The sequence below is a fragment of the Camelus bactrianus genome, chromosome 11 (genome assembly GCF_048773025.1).
Source record: "Camelus bactrianus isolate YW-2024 breed Bactrian camel chromosome 11, ASM4877302v1, whole genome shotgun sequence".
Lineage (NCBI taxonomy): Eukaryota > Metazoa > Chordata > Mammalia > Artiodactyla > Camelidae > Camelus > Camelus bactrianus.
The window spans coordinates 53835271-53848310 of NC_133549.1; the positions used below are offsets into that span (position 1 = coordinate 53835271).

Genomic DNA, 13040 nt, shown 5'->3' on the forward strand with positions numbered 1-13040 from the left:
AATTTTAACTGTTTACCTGCTATTTGAGTACAAGGAGCCCCCCCCTCCTCTCTCTGTTTCTCTCTTTCTCTCCCTCCCTCTCTTTCAGAGAAATTTAATCTAGTGTTCAGAGAGTTCTTTGGATCCAAGTTACACTGCTAAGATCAATGTTAGAAAATGTTAAAGAAACAGATAAAAATGGACAGCGGAAGGTTTTTAGCATCAGCAATTTTATTGAACAAAAAAGATATTTTCAAAGGTAGTAATTCTCAAACTTTCATAATGGATCCAAACTATGTCTGGCAATTTTCTGGCAAACTAAGAAAAATCTCAAAGGATTCCCTGGATTTAGAAAATGTCAAAGCAATGAGAATTTAAATGAAATGGCCCAGTTATTTGCAATTAAATTATACAACAGTTATAATCTTAAGACTGTAAGCTCCAAAATGCTATTGAGTAGCTTTATGAATTATAGAAGATGAAAGGGGATAAAATACTACATAGGAGCTGAAACTGATTATTTTTTATCTTACTCCCTTTGTTAGACACAGACAGCATATGCTCGTTATAATATTTAATGAGTAATGCTGAGCTATCATAATCCCAGCTTCTATCTTTTCACAAAGCTATTTATCTTATTATAAATCTAAACTCTAGTTGTTCTACTGTGGTACTCAGGGTGAGAGAGTCTTGTGTATATTAATTGAAGCCTACAGTGGGAGGTTTAGCCTGTAAATTAAGAGATGTTACAAGGAAACCATAAGGAAAAGAGACTTTTCACTTCTATTAGCTTACTTTTGCACATTTTCGATGGTAACCTGATTTAGGAGGCAATGAATGTTATTTTAGAACTTTTTAAAACATACGTGATTGAAGATTCAAGGATTTCCTATCCCTTAAAATCTAAATATGCCATAAGCATGGCACAGAAAAAATAATATGGACTTTACATTCAAAGAATCTTGGTTTTCATCTTTTACCTCTTTTATTTTTCACTCTTTTGTATTTATTCTTTTAACCTAGAATTTAGCAGATATTTGTTGCCCACGTCCTGTGTGCCAGATTCCATATGAGGTGTTTGTACTGCCATGTGGTAGCCAAGGATGTAGGAACAGTTACATAACTGCTTTGAGCCTCAGTCTCTGTCTTTCTTCTTTTTTTTAAATTTGAATAATGTCCTAGTCCATTCAGCCCGCTATATCAATATATCATAGACTAGGTGACGGATAAGTAACAGAAATTTATTTCTCAGAATTCTGGAGGCTGAGAAGTCTAAGATCAAGAAGCAGACAGATTCATTGCCTAGTGAGGGTCAAATTCATGATTCAGAGACTGCTGTCTTTTCCTTGCTTCACGTAATGAAACAGATGAGGAATCTCTCTGGGGCCTCTTTTCTAAGGGCACTAAGCCCATTCATGGAGACTTCTCTCTCATGACCTTACTACCTCCCAGAGTCCCCACTTCCACATAATATCCCATGGGGTATTTGGGAGGGAGGACACAAACATTCAGTCTACAGAAAATAATCTCAGCTTCTTCAAATTTTGCAAAGAAAAAGTGAGATGGTGGGTGTATTGATATAACATGGCGGTCACTGAGTAAATAATAACCATTGCTCTTGTACCTTAATTTTAACTTTAAAACATTTCACTGTACTCTCTCCATCGTGCTTGCTTCCAGTAACTTTATTATTTTACTCCACTCTTGATAGGAAAAATACACAACCTAAAAGTTAAGAATTATGTTTCATTTGGCAGATTTACTGAGGACTTAAGCCCAGGATACAGCCTCTCAGGGAGCTCTGAGAAACTGTTCCAAAGAGGTAAGGGAGGAGCTTTTGCTGAGAAAAGCAAACAAACAAATAAAAAAAACATGTAGCAGAATATCAAAAGATTACTGCTAATTATTTTTTTAAAAGATATCTCAAGTTAATGAATTTAGTGCTTTCCTATACATGGGAAGATGCAAGAGTCTGGGCTTATTAAATTATTCCTTTGATATGTGCCTAACTATCTAGGGTCAGTATCTTGTTTTTCTCCTCCTGAATCCCCTCAGGGTGTACCATCCTGGGGGGGTGGGGGGCGGGAATCTGCAATGGCTGATGGTTTTGTAGCCACATCATCCTTTTTTAACTAAAATGGCAGGTGGCATTCTTTGTCTTCATAGACAAGCTTTTTGAAAGTAGTTTTGGCTCCCAGTGTCTAATCTTCACTTGATTTTCATTTTTTAAACCACAAATTGTCACTTCCCTAAAAACCTCTGTTTTTTTTTTTGTTGATTTTGCAGTGCCTTTTTTGTAAAATCTAGTTATCGCTTCCTAGTTCTAATAGCTCTCTGTGGCGTTTGACATCCATCAATTAACTCAGTCATTAAATATTCATTCAGTGTGTGCTTTCTACCTGTTTTTAACTCATGTCTCGGGAGTATGACAGTGATCACTTTGGATGCTGTGCCACTGTGCATGGGCCTCAGAGACTGGGGCTACTGATCACTCCCTGCTTCCTAGAACTCTTCTTTCTTTGGACTTTGCGAAATTCAGCTTCAACTTTTTGATATTTTTTAAACAAACTTTTAAAAAAATAACACATAATCAGAGAAGCTGGAAAGATCATTAGCATATAGCTAGGTGAAGTTCCAAATTAAACACACCAATGTAGCCACAACCCAGGAAAAAAAAAAAACCAGATATTACAATTAATCTCAAAATTCATCATATTCATCCTCCCATGACTACCCCTTCTTTCCCAAAGGTGGCCATTTTTATAACTTTAACACTTTGGATTAAATTGCTTGTTTTAAAAATGTTTATATCAATGTGTCCATGGGCATTAAATCTTTTGTGACTTCAGAGAAAATGGAGAGAAGATTAATATAAATGTTTTTCTCAGTTACCTGATGTCGACCAAACACACACACACACATACACACACAGAAGGCTACAAATAAGAAGAGTTTTTGGGGGGATCTTAACAATTGCAATTTAGGAGACAAAGATACAGATAAAACCAAAAGTGTGTTGAGGGGAAGAAAGAGGAGCTTATAAAGGCAAAAGTCATGAAGCTGTTCTCTGACACAAGAAAGGAAACATTGTACTTAAGGGATTGGCTGTCATCAGTTATTTAGGGTAAGGGCCCAATAAATACAAATGCTGTCATGAGTTTTTATAGGGTACTGGTAAGTATCTTGAGTTTCTGGAACATTGGGCAGATGTTATCAAATTATCTTTTATTGTAATTCCATGGGGTCTTATTCTTTTAATTTTATTTAACTTTTTGTATATAATGTGGGGTTTTATGTTATGTAAAAGAGGAATAAAAACTTGGAGTCATGAAATAACATTTTCCTTCTTTTCTGAAGAAAAGGAGTTGAGAATAGGTTCAAGAAGAACATTTTTTCATTATTATTATTATTATTATTATTATTATTATTATTTTAAATGGGAAAGAGTTTTGTCTCAATACATGATCTTTTTTTTTCTTTTTTCATGTTAATCTCATTTGGATAAACTTAAGCGTGTTCATTTTGATAACAAAGAAGTTCAGATATATGTTATTGACTACAATGAGTAATGTATTTGCTTGGGTAAACTGCAGAGGCAGGTGTATTGACTTCAGTATTCTCGAGTAATTAAGGAATTGATTTCTAACCCCAAAGTTAGAAATTTCTAATTAATAATAGGGCACACAACTTTTAAAAGTGTCTTTAATCTATCAAAAGGATTTATATATCGCCCAGGAGGGATTGAAGTTATATGCCAACTTAAAGCATTTATATTAATTTTTTTTCCAAAAGAGTCTTTTTTTAAAATTTAAAATAGATAAAATAGAGGAATTCAGTGACTGAAATTGGGAGTTGAGTATCCCAGAGCTCACTTTTCCTGGCCACTGACTTCCATCCACAACTCTGCAAAGCAGTTTATAAACAACTATTTTGGATTACTAAGATAAGGGTCATTTGGAAAGGAGCCTGCACATTTTCAGAACTTTCTCTCAAATATGGTTGCATTGCTGTGATACAGACCCATTCACTAATAGCTGATTGGACTGTCAGTGGATACCTGTCTCAACCTGAAGCAGTCCATTCACTGGTTAGCGAACAATAAACTTCCCTCAAAATGGGGGTTTCAGAGATGAAGACTTTGACCAGTAAAAATCATTTATTTTTAGCACTGGTAAAATTATTGGGCCATATCCAAACAGAGGGTGCTAAGACAAAGAAGATTTAGAGAACAGGTGAAAGAAAATACCACTCTACAATGGTAGAGGAAAAAGAAGACAGCAGTTGTGTGTAAAACAAATTAATTTTATGGTTGGACCACGATAGCTCTGTATTTGTCTCTCAGTATGCCTGAAAGATTAGTATTCATCCTTGGCCAAAACAAAAGCAAGAAGGGATAAGAAATGTTGTTTTTTTTTTTTTTTTTTAATTGCACTATTTGAAGTTCAAAAATCTAGAGATACTCAGACTAGCTGGACTACATTATTTAGCAATGTGTAGATTGATGGCTTTCGTATCATTTAACTGATTACAAAACCTGACTTGGGTATGTGACCAGTGGGGTATAAAAGGTTCTGTTGGAAAACTTTTACCTGATTGCTCCTGAAACCAAGATTCCTTGAGCATAATTTGCTGTTTCATGGTCCAGAGATAAAGTACATTTGTGTGACTAAAACCTAAGGAAGTGTCTCCAGAAGGCCCTTAGGCCCCTGATGTTTGTCTTTTCTTCATCCTGCTCTACCGTATCTTTTATCTTTATTAAAGTCTTACATGAATATTTTCTGTAGAGTCTGTGAGTCTTTTTAATTATCTCAACCTATGTAAGCATTAGATGCTACTTTAGATAACAGTAGCTCCCTAGTTCTCAAGACCAGTTTCATTGCCCATCCTTGTCATCTATTTCTAAATAACAAATTCACCTATTACATAATTTGAGTAGATTGCTATTATTAAAACTAAAGGCTTTACTAAAACAATAAAAGTATGTTGTTTAACAAGGCCACAATATGTATTGCCCAGAAGAGTTACAAAGATTGGACAATTAAAAATTCTGTTATTTACCCTCTGGATGATATTATGATCTATTAATAGCACCTGTAGGGGAAATGGAGCTGTGATCATGACACTGGAAACCAACTCAGTGTGAGGACCACCCACGCCAAAGAGTATTAAATCAGAGGTGAGGGATGGACTGTAGAATCTTTGACTATAAAGATGGAGGCAGAAACAGTATTCACGTTCACCATAACATAGATTCTTTTCTATCTTTTAGATGAAACCCTGGCTTTGCTAGTACTAAGCATGATACTAGAAAACCAAGAGATACTGTTATGTGTAAATTATCCCATTAAGAAAGAACACGACTGTTTGTATAAGATCTTCTTGAACAATAATGCAGGTTTTGAGTAAGAAAAGCCTTGAGGAAGCAAGAACTATTTTCACAGCCAGTGAGAGGCTCCCCTGCTCCGACAGTGACAGGTCTCTTGTATAGAAGAGTTGTGCTGTGCCTCTGTGTCTGCCTTCTGTGGACATGTCTTTTCTGAAAATATTTTGTATTTTTGACTCTAAATAACACTCAGACAGCTTAGTGGAATGTTTGTGAGTGACTAGAAACTGATTTAAAAGTCACAAAATTGATGTTGCAATGTGACAAATGCCTTGGGAAGCATTATTTGAAAATCTTCTGTCTCATCAGACACCCTACCTCTTCTCTTCTCTTCCCAGCACTTCTCTATGCCGGCTCTTATTTCCGGCACTGATGTTATTTAAGCAGTCAGAGAGGAAAAGGAAAGCAAAAGCAACAAGAAAATTGCTTTAATAAAGGACACAGTTGTGTACTTGTGTGCATTATGTTGTTATTTTGAAATGCCTTAATTCATTGTCACCTTCCTTGCCTGAAAAGGTTGCTAAATCTCTAAAAGGACACATATTTTGTTTCGTTTTAAAGTTAAATGTTTTTTAAATTGTGATGAGTTGAATTGTTATGTCTAAGGGGTAGTTTTGGCAGCTATTAAGTGACATTTTAGGATGGACAGCAGTGGTCCTCAGCATGTTCTCCATTGCTATCACTCTAATTCCCCCGAGTATCTTGCAATCCAGCCCTGTTGCCTATCTGTCAGTGCACAGTGCTCCCTCTCCAGAGCTTTTGAGAACAGTATAAACCTTATCTGTTAAATTTGTCCTTTTGTGAATGTCATCCAGATTCAGTCAGGTGCTCTGTGATGTCCCTGTCAACAATTAGCTGATTTTATAAACCAATTCATCATAATTCACTGCTGAAAAAAAAAATCTAAACTACCATGAGAATCTTATACATCCTCCCAGGTAATGTGTATTTTCATATTTGCAATTTTGTATGATGTTCCCAGGGTTTAGGTTCAATCCAATTTATGATTATTATAATTTACTATTTAGAGCAGAAAGAAAGAGAAAATCATGGTAGGGATAGTGGAAATAACATTTAGGTAACTCCTTTATGAGCTTCTAGATTATTACTGTTTCCTAAACTTTAACATTAAGAGAGATCTAGGTTATCTGTTTACAAAATATTAGAATAACAACAAAAAAGAGGATTGGATGAGTAATTTATCCCAATGAATGCAGGTGCTGGGAACTGAAAAAAATATGTTCAATAATAGACCTCCATTGTTTCTGATAAACTAGCTATCATTCTGTGGTGGCTGCTTTTTTTTTCTCTGTGAATGCTTTTAAGATAACATCTTTATCTTCGGTTGTCAGCCATTTGACTCCAAAAGGCCTAGGTTCAATTTCACTTTCAAATCTTTCTATTTGTATTTAACTGTGGTACTTGAATTTATAAGCTGATATTTTTCATCAAATTTGGAAAATTTATGACAATTGTGTTTTCACATTTCTTGATTAATTCTTTCTTTCCTCATCTTCTGAACACTAATGTCATGAATGTTAAACCGTGTGATACTGTCCATTTTGACAAATCATGGTTCTCTGTGTGCTTCAGTTTGAATATTTTCTATTGCAGTGTATTAAAGTTTACTAATCTCTCTGTGTAATAATTTGCTCTTTAGATCATAAGATGGATTTTTATATCATTTTGTGTTTTCCAGTCTAGTGTTTCCATTTGTATTTGTATTTCAGAGTTTTGATTTACTTTCTAATCTTCCTCATATATTCATTCATTATGTCTATCTTTCCCTATAGGTTCTTAAACATATTTTCAACAGTTATTCTATAGTTAATTTATACTAATTTCAAAAGAAATTTTTGTGTTTTTTTCCTCTCTCAACTATGGCTCACTATTTATACTTATTTAAATGTGTAGTTATTTTTAGAGACTCCACAATTTGTTCTTTTTTTTCTGAAACACATTGAGTTGGTTTTATTTATCTGTTTATTTATTTATTTTATTAGTAGGCAGTGGGATCACTGTTGGACCACCACAAAGCAATAGAGTCTTTGTTTCCAGCTTTTTCTTTGTTTGACGATGTTTAAACATATCTTTACATTCTTTAATACTTCTCTCATTGACAGGTGTGGTACGTGTACTCTTCTTTTTTGATTTGCTTGTATTGAAAAGAATATGACAGACTTGGTTCTGGTTGATTTCTGAGGCTAGATCAGAAAAAGTGGTTGAATTTCTCACTTGTTTGTTGGGGTCCTCTCACTTGTTTCCTCTTTGGAAACTTAGGCTTGGTAGATCATGTAGACAGACCAGCTTCCACCTCTTTCATTGGAATACTTGAAATCTGTAGCCCACATATTAGTAATCCAGCAGCTCTGTACATGTCAAACTATTAAAGAAATCCTCTTGCCCTCCTGTCTTCTGTGATCTGACTTAGTCCAGCAAAACCAGCTTATGTCAATTGCTCTAGAAAATACATGAACCTCCATAACCACCAGTCTTAAACTTTCCAGTTTAACCATCTTGATTCTGGCTTCCAAGCAGATATCCCTTTGGGATAAATACTTCATAATACTTGCAAAAATCCACCTTAAAGAAACATCACTAAAATATAAGAGTCTCAAGACTTAAATGTTCTTCAAAAGTGCTTTTCAGTTTTTGCAACCTTTTTTAGATTGTAAATTTTTATGACATTTAACCAGTGACTTATAAAAAAAAAAAAACCCAAAATATTGTTTTACATTGTAGAGAGCAATGTTGTATCAAATAAACTTGTAGCTATCACATTATACATACTCAATGAATTATGTTGAAAGAAGTATCCTTTATTATTTTTCAGTAAGAGAAGCATGACTGGAAATTGGTTATCTAGAACAAATATTTGGGTATCGATAAAGTAATAACTAATAAGACATGTTCAAAGCACCTTTTTCAGAGATGTAACAATAAGACTTAATGCAATTTTTGATGCAGGAAATCAGATGTGGGGCATGAGGAAGTCCGTGTCCCAGGCTTCGGCTGAGCCCCTGGGACGTGCCCTGCCAGGTGTGGGTCCTTGGCTTCGTGCAGGAAAGAATTCAAGAGCGAGCCACAGTTGAGTAAAGGTAGATTTATTTAGAGAGATATATCGAAAGTCCACGAGGTGTCAGAGTTGCGTGCTTAGATTAGAGTAAAAGTAGGTATGCACTCTATAGACAGAGTGCCGGCTGGAGGGGAGAGGAGAGAGAGAGGCAGCGGCCCCTAGGCACCAGTTTTTTATGGGCTTTGGTAGCTTCATATGCTAATAAGTGGAAGGACCAGTCTAGCTAGCCTGGGGAAGGGGCTGCGATTCTCTGGAAGTTGGCCATATCCCCCTTTGACCTTTTGTGGCTAGCCTTGGGACTGCCATGGGCCTGTGGGCATGTTATTCACAATGTTAATATATTACAATGAGCATATAATGAAGCTCAAGATTTACTAGAAGTTAAATCTCCCATCATCTTGAGCTTCAAGGCCTCCTGGGGGTTGAATCTTTCACCATTTTGATGTTAACTGCTGTAGCATTCCTTGAATGGCTGTGCCTTGCCTCCTTCCTGTCTAAATTTCACTGACAGCTCTGTAAGATTGTAAATTAAGCAATCAGACACTAGTGTGCCTGAGAATTTTGATGTTCCATCCTAATTGGAGTTTGCCATAAAAATATTTTTTCTGCTATAAAACTAAATATTTCCTGTTTGATTAGTATTAGATTTAGAAATTAGTTTTAAGTTAACCTTTTGTGGTGAAAAGCTTGGTTATATTTTGTAATGCAGAAGGTAGTTGGGCTTTCTTCTGTTTTTTTCTGTCTTCAATCCTGAAGTCCTACAACCCGTGATTGAAGAACTTCTAGCTTCCTTCCTAGTAATTTACATACTTACCTAAAGCATTCGATTTTTTAAAACTCCATAGGATCATTTCATGGTAAAAGGCAGTTCAAACTGAAATTTATTGTACAACTTTGCTCTGTAGGAGTTGTTGTTAAGTTTATTGGTAACTGTTTAACAACTATACTTGGAAGTTAATTATAAATTATTTATAAATAGAAAAAAAAAGGCCACCTTATTAAATAATAGTTGTCACAAAAAGCCCTCATTTTATAAGTATAAAAACCTTCATGGAGTCTTAAAATAAATATTTATGGTGGACAAAAAACTGCATATAATTTTTTTCCAAAAGAAAAAATATATACTTAAATTAGTGTTTAGAAATCATTGTTCCCTAAGAATAAGTAATAATTAACCAGAAAGAAATTATGAAGTAAATAGGAAATAAAATGATATAGGGTGATAAAAATGGAAAATAAAAATAAAAAAATAAAACAATGAAAATTATTTTGCAAACTAATTTCCAAAACTCATACATTTAAGACAAAATGAATTAGGATATTGTATTATTAATTTCTGCCTTTAATCAGTATTTTGCATTATCTATAGTAAAAAATAATCTTTGTTTAAAATTAATGGTTTAAATTATATTAGTATTTTTGAGTAATATTTAAAAATCTACCCTGGTAAAGATCTCTTAACTAGATACCATAGAACTAGAAATTTTATTTCCTGATATTGTGTATACAGAGACTAATTCCCAGGATCTTTATATGCCCAGCTGGTATATGAGAGCACTGAGTTAATTGCACTGATACCTGCCCATCTCTACATGCAGCACAATACTTCGAGTAGAACACTGATTTTTTGCTTTTTGTTTTCTAGGTCTATTTGTAATAAATTTATCAGTCTTAAATATTTTACTCAATTGCACTAAAATTTTCATTAAGAAGATATTTAGTTCATGGAATAGTGATTTTATGGTTAGATCTCATTGTAAAATACTGCATAATGACTCTATCTGTGGTATATTTGGATCTGCCCACCTAAAAGCTAACAATTTAATTCACAGTCTTTAAATTTTTGTGCTTATAGAATGCTTTCATTCTGTGAGTTGAACTGTTGTGTTCTACTAACACTAATTCAATCATTATCTGCCCAATTAAAAAATTAAGTTATATAAATATGTTTAACTGTTACAAACATTTCCCCCATACTTTTAAAATTATTTACTTTACTGTTAATAAGCCTAATTAAAAACTATTATAAGCAAGAATCTAGTTAAAATCAAAATTTCAAATTTATTCTTGGTGCATTGCTTAGGTATTTAGCTTAGCAATGTTTCTCAAAGGAAAAAAAATCTTGACTTCCATAGGTTTTTTTGTCAACTTTTGTTTAAAAGAGAAGTATGATACCACCACCTCCTTTTTCAAAACTCTCTGGTGACCCATTGAAATCAAAGTTAAGTTGCAAATTTCTTACTGTTGTATGTATATGGTGGATCTCTATGTCCTAGGATTTGACTACTTCTCTGACTGGTAGAATATGGTGAAGGTGATGTTCTGAGATTTACAAGGCTCTATGTCCTATGAAGTCTTAAAGCTTCTGTCTGAGTCTCTTTTGATGGCCTTTTTTGCAGCCAAGCTTCCATACTGTGATAAGGGAAGGCCTTTTAAGTAGGTTATGGGAGACCACAGCTATGGCCAGCATTACTGTCAGCCATGTGATTGAGCCATCATAGGTGTCCAGCCAGTCAACTAACTATTCAGATGACTTTAGCTCCAGTAAAATCTGACAGCAATTACGCTGGAGACCCAAGCAAAATCTATCAAGTTAAATTCAGTTAACTCACAGAATGAGATGAGATTATAATAAAGTTCTGTTTTATGCCAATAACTTGCTTAGTGTTTTGTTAAGCAGCAATAGATAATAAGAAAAGTACCCTGAAGGGGTAAAGATCTGAAAGATTCAGATCACTGAGTATTTTTCCTTCCTAGTTATTATTTAGATACTGTCATTGAATAATTATATGTATATTTTTCTTACCTGTGAGCAGACCTTTGTAAAGTCCACTAATCACATTGCAAGGAGGAGTGCAGTGTGCTAGTGTGCAGACATATCCTTGTTTTGAAGCATCCAGTCTTGCCCCCAACCCAAGTATTTTAAACCATGGACCACCTACCTAGAGAAATGCCATCAGTCAGTTAGAAATAACAGGAAACTCCATGGCTTGGATCTGAAGATCTTCAAAGGCTTCTTGTTAGACATATGGGATTTTTCATTGTAAAAATCCACTTGTTACAAGTATCATATAACTTTATGTTAAGGTTGAGAGATGTCATCTTGGAGACTGGATCTGAGACTGACTTTGTGTTCAGTAAAATTAGAAAAACCTTAAATACAAAAGCATTTTTCAGAGACTTGAAACTAGAAGCTATATGTGGGACATCAGCAGGAATCGTAGATGAAGAACTTCCAAAATGTTGCTGCTGCAGAAAAACAATGAGAATACTGCGGAGGTGGGGGGAGGGGGGTCGAAATCAACTTTTTAAAAACTCTGGAAATAACCAAATCTTGTAACAATCAGAGACATATTTGTTCAAGAAAAACTGTTGAGTCTTGGTAAGAACATTGTATTTCCATTCTCTCATCCCACCTCTGCAGTAGCCTTGAAAACCAATGGCTCCCTCAATCTTGGTGAAAAACATCAGCCTAATAACCACTGGAGATAACAGAACAAGTTTGGAGCTCCTTAAAAGCATCATTTTCAGAGAATTGTCATTATTTAGTCTGTCAGACACTTACTTGAGAATCTTCCTCATGATTTGTATTTTTTTGTTCGTGTGTTTGTTTGTTTGTTTTTTGTGGGGGGAGGTAATTAGGTTTACTTATTTATTTTTTGTTTAGAGGAGGTACTGGGAATTGAACCCAGGACCTTGTGGATGCTAAGCAAGCACCCTACCACTTGAGCTATACCCTCCCCCCTCTAATATGATTTGTCTTTACTTGACCTACTTTAGAGATTAGTCACTGTAAACATCTTTTGTCTGAGTGTATTTGTCAAAATAAATAAATAAATAAGCATCAGTCTCTTAATATTGCAACTACCTGTGGCAGTGATAGCAATTGGGGCTCACAAAAAGCTGCCAAAAAAACAAACAAACAAACAAACAAAACGGAAAAGAAAAAGGAAGACTCTGGGATTAAGATGTCCATTGAGAGCTTTGAAAACCTCATATATATTCCAGGAAATCTAGAAGGCCATACACATGCCTAGGACTGTGCCCATGTCCAAGGATCTTTTTATTCCTAGGAAAGAAGTGAGAACATCCTAAACCCACACTTCTGGTTGACCTTGAGGCTCTGTGCAAGCAGAGTGAAGACCAAGGGTTGTAAACTGCCTGTCTGAGCATTGCATGTGCACCATAACACACACAGTCCACAACAAAGAATGGGGAACTTCCTGGTGCCAGGCTCTTAAGAGACTAGAAAATAAGCCACAGACTAGGAGGAAATATTTGCAAATCACATATATGAGAAAGAAGTTGTATCTGGAATATATAAAGAACTCTCAAAAGTCAGTAAGAAAAAATACAATAATAAATGGACAAAATTCTTGAACATTTACTGAAGGACACATGGATGGCATGTAAGCAACTGCAGAATGAATATAAACAAAATGTGTTAAATCTGTATAGTGGCATACTTCTGGGCAACAAAAAGGAATGAACCATTGTTAAATGAAATGACATAGTAAATCTCAATTTTGCTGTGCTATGATGAAAACAGTCAAAAGTTTCTGTATTATCGAATTACATTTACAGGACATTCTTCCAAAGGCA

The 13040-nt window shown here is 34.8% G+C and overlaps 1 long non-coding RNA gene across 1 annotated transcript in view; it reads left to right on the forward strand.

The window, feature by feature from the left end:
- LOC123613122 (uncharacterized) overlaps window positions 1–13040 on the forward strand; it is a 492248-nt gene that overhangs the window by 429375 nt on the left and 49833 nt on the right. The gene's annotated exons all lie outside the window — the stretch shown is intronic.